Raw genomic sequence first — 4,815 nt, 5'->3', positions numbered from 1 at the left:
AGTGAGGGGGTGGGGGGAGACGCGTCCCACCCGGTTCAGGCGACAAAACAAAAATAAATTTTAAAACGGGGGGAAAAAAAATCCAAAGTGCTGAAAATTTCGCCTTAGCGAGCTGCGTGCGGCGCGGTCCGCTCCGCGGGAGCGCAGGGGACGGAGCGTGCGCTGCTCCCACCTCGCGGAGCGGCATCCCCTGCCCTGCCGGCCTTTGATGTGCTGTAATTGAGCCTTTCTCCTTCAGCCCTTCATTTCGCCTTCCCCGCTTCTCTCTCCTGTTCCAGTTGGGGTGTTCTATATTAACATCAAAAGGACAACGCAGCATCCCTCCCTCCCTCCCCCCCCTCCGCCCTCCTCACTTTTTTTTTTTTTTTTTTTTTTTTTGTATTAGGACAAATAGCGAAATGCTTCATTTACTCATTGTGAGCTACAGACGAAATAAGGCGTGGGGTCTGTGCAGGTCCGCACGGCAACACGCAAACATGTGTACGCTCAAAGCCCGGCATTAAATCCCGGTTGATCCCAATTTAAAGCGGAGAGCGAGGGAGAGGGAAGCGGCTCTTTGAGTGTGAGAAAGAAAGAGGGGCCGAGATGAGGAGCTGGTAATTATTGAAATATAAGGGTGAGATTAATTCAAAGGAAACAAACTATGGAAACAATTGGAGCCGAGTGAAAAGCAAAACCCAGATTAGAATTTGCTCGTGGTTTGTTGTCTGTCTGCTTTCTTTCCTCCTCCCCACCCATTGTCACAGTGCAAGGCAATGGGATTTGCACACTTGAGGTGTAATAGCATTACTGCATTAATTAAAATTTTCATTTCACGTCCAGATTGTTTACTTATCTGCTGGAAACATATGTCGGGAGAAGTTGAGATTCTGGATTCTGCTCCGCTGCCCAAGGTGCAGCGCAGTACAGGGGGGGAGAGGATGGCTTCAGATTTTTTTTTCTCGCCGCATCCTCCAGCCTTATCTCGGCGCTGTAAATTATAAGGAGACTCCATTGAACTGAATATGAAGATTATATTTGCGAGCGACGCGTCCTAAAGCGGCCCCGGTCCCGCTTGGAAATGAACCGCTCCTCTTCTTGCTCAGCTCCGTGCCCACCCCCGGGGCCGGGTGGGGGGGACCACCATCCTTCACCCACCCGCCTCGTCCCGGAGAGAGGGGACAGCCGTCCCCGGGGTGTCCCACACACGGGAACAGCCGTCCGAAACAACGAGACATCCATCCCTAGGCTGTGCTTTCCGAAGCGGATCCCCCCTCCCCAAAACTACCCCCGAAAGGGCCGGGGGAGGGCTGGGGTGGGGGTGTGGTGATGGGCACGGTCTGGGTCGGTGCTCCCTTTCGGAGCTGGGCGGCCGCCGGGGCCGAGCCGTCGGGGCGGGCGCTGCACGGGGCAGAGCGAAGAGAGAGGCCCGAGCAGATGCAGCTCCCCCCGCTTCTATTTTATTTCCTTTTTTTTTTTTTTTTTTTTTTTTTGAAGAGGAGGGGCAATTTTTCTTTTTTTTAAATTTTTTATTATTATTTTTTAATTTTTTTTTTTTTTTTTTTTTTTTTTTTTTTTTTTGAAGAGACCCCTGAGAAGGCGGCGAGGTGCCGTCCTCTCCGCCGGGTCTATCTGTAATTGAATCTAGGTCAGTTATTCTAAAGCATGGGAGAGGCTGATTCCCTCTTTCTGACATCAGCCCGGAATTTGGGGGGAGGAGAGGGGGGTCTTGCAATTTCATTTAAAATGTAATGGTGGATGAACTGATAAGCAAATAGGGGGAAAAAAGGCTCTGCTTAAAGGAAAAAAGAAAAAAAAAAAAAAGAAAAAAAAAAAGGCATGCTTTTAATATGCTTCCAGATGGGGGGAAAATGATTTACATGGGAGTTTATTTCCTCTTTGCTGATATGAAAGAATTACAGATACAAAACCCACTGATCTATAGAATAAAAAAAAAGAAAAGAAATGTTATTTTCCTGTAAAGGTATCAGTTCATTTATATTCATTTAACCATCCATCCATCAATTCGCTTTCTCTCTCCCTGCACATTCTCTCTGCCTCTGGTAAACCTACCCCACCAATATACTTTTCTGGAATATACAATGAAGTTTCCTTAAAAAAGAGAAAGAAATAATGAGAGATTCAGCCGAAGTAGGGAAAGAGAAGTTCCCCTTCTCCCCCCCCTCCCCAATCCCCCAGCTCCTGGTTTACCTTGCAGACTTTGAGGAAATTAGCAATATGAAAGAAAAAAAAAGACGTTTAAGTTTGGAAGAAAATGTCTGTATATATCTATAAATAATATATGAGCTATAGATGTTATATATGTGTCTACTGTCTATATATAATATATTTCACGGAGCTTGTGTGCTCAACATGTATGTACCTTGTCTTTACGCTTATGTTATATAAATAGTTCATTCTCTCTCTATGTGCGTGCCTATAAAATAAAATATACAGATATTGTACAGCTATTTACAGCATTCATATATCCCAAGTGCACAGACATAGATTGAAACGTACATCCAACCTACCTATGCTGTCTTTATGTATGTGGAGTATATATGATGCCCGCTCTGTGCACATGCAAAGGGAGCGTCTCTCTGACCCAGAACAGAATGTTTGCATTTAAACATAAAATATCATCCTGAATTCCCCACGTGTGTTCCTGTGTGAGTGTGGAGGCGCATCTGACAGCGTAGCAAGAGTGCTGGTGTTTGTGTCCACATGCTGAGCACTCCATGCACACAGAGAGAGAGCGGGCTAGGGGAAGGCAGGATCAGCCTGGTGCCCTCAGACCTTCCCAATTGAAGAGCTGTGGTTGTATTTTTTTTTTGTTGTGTTTAGGGTGATGGCTGGGCCTGAGGTAGAAGTTCCTTTATAGGGAGAAGGGCCAAAGAGCAGCCCTCTCTCATTTTTGGTAACACGGGCAAGTATTACAACAAATCTACCCTATGTGAGCCCTTCCCCACGGGGCTGGCTCTGATTGGAGGTGGCTCCTTCCTCCCCAAGTCCTCAACCATCAGAATAGCCACAAGGAGGATGAGGCTGTGTGCCCAAAGCAGGAGGCTGTTAAACCACCATCAGTCATCTCCCGGAGACCTTTGCACAGGCTGGAAGAGAAGGGATCAGCATCACTCGCCTTTGTAGGCTACATGTAGCAGGAAGAGCTGTACAAGAAGTTGGCTCTTTACTGAAAGGAATACGTAAACGGAGAGGCAGCTAGATATGGAAATACCTACACAGGCAGATAAAAACACACACCTTTATCTTCAGCCAGATATTTATATAGATCCTCATATAATTTCTCCCGTGGCTGCCTGTTAGAAGTGCCTCCGCCGGCACACGGGGGGTCCCTGCCACTCTTCCAGCAATCCCAGGTATCGATGCATCGCCCACCCTGCAATCAAACAGCACCAAGATGGGCCATGGAAGCATTCTCTGTGTGTGCATCCCTGCAACAACACCAGGCTGATCAAAGGCGGAGGCGCCGGGCTCTGTGCTGTAAGAGGCACCCACGGATGTCAGCCCCGCTTCATGTTTGGAACCCACACCTGAATAAATACATAATCATATCACATAGCGTAATTAATAAGAGTAGCACCATGAAGGACTCTTAAAGGAAAGGCTGTTGAAAGAGAGTTCCTGAAGATAATCCTTTTAAAAGGTTTCCTTAAAATGCAGCCGCTAGTGGGAATAAGGCAGGTTTAGTTCCAACATCTTAATACCTCTGGGTAGCACCGTTTTAGATCTCATAATGTCTTTCCCTCAGCACTGATTTGACTTCTGATTCAGGACTTGCACGTTTTGGAGGATCTTGCTGCTGTGGTGGTTCTCACTGAGAAGGTCCCCCAAGGATGTTACCACCAGTAGCCTGCTGGGACCCGCAGCTCCATTTCTGCTGGAGATCATACACCCTCCCTGCTCGTAACACCCTTTCCAACCTCACCCTTCTGGAGTTTTGTCTAATGACCCATTCAAGTCGTTTCAGGGTGCTGCTTCATTTGTGTTTCCCTCATCGTGGATGGCATGACAACCCCCAGTGCTGAAACGGGGCTCGGTTTCTCCCGAGCTCTTTGCTTGGGAATGTCCCCAACTCCATCATGCTCAGGATGGGTCTGCATGGCATTGCCTGCTGGGGTCGGTGAGTAAAAGACTTTTTATTTTGCCTTAAGAAATAATGTCCGTATAAAATGATGCAGAACCACACAGTAAATGGCAGAGCCAGGGGTTAAATGGGAAATAGCAGGCTCTGTTCTGTGCTCCCCCAAACCTTTCTTCCTCACCCCATGAGCTACTTCCCTGGAGGTGCTGAGGTCTTCCCTTTTGCTGCTGCTGCTCATCTGGAGCTTCATCCCAACAGCAAGTCCCAGCAGGAAAAGTTGGGATTTGTGCAAATGTCACCAAATTGGCATGGGAATTCTTAGTGAGGGTTTTTGGAGTGAAATGGACACATCCTCCCAGCAGCAATACTTTAAAAAAATGCAGAATAAAAATGGAATACAATTAAATCAGATTTGTTGTTGTTGTTGATGCTTCTTTATCCTACGACTGTGGACAACGCCTTGAACAGCCCCAATCTAAATGAATCAACCACAGTGTAAGCGTCCCATCTCTCTTACCTGTGATGTTTTGGCCTCTGGAAAACCAGCTATCTCCATTTCCAGAGAAGCAGGGAGCAGGCTGTTGTGTTGTGGCATTGGGTATGTAGGGGAAACCAGCTTGAGGGCAATGTGAAGGGGTTTCAGGGCTGCCCCAGTGGCTGCGCTCACTCACGGAGGCTGGCACTGGTGAACTTTGCATGTGCCACCAGCCCACCTCCTGCCTGTGAAGGGGAAT

The sequence above is a fragment of the Tetrao urogallus genome, assembly GCF_951394365.1.
Source record: "Tetrao urogallus genome assembly, chromosome: 9".
Classification (NCBI taxonomy): domain Eukaryota; kingdom Metazoa; phylum Chordata; class Aves; order Galliformes; family Phasianidae; genus Tetrao; species Tetrao urogallus.
This window is presented reverse-complemented; position numbering follows the sequence as displayed.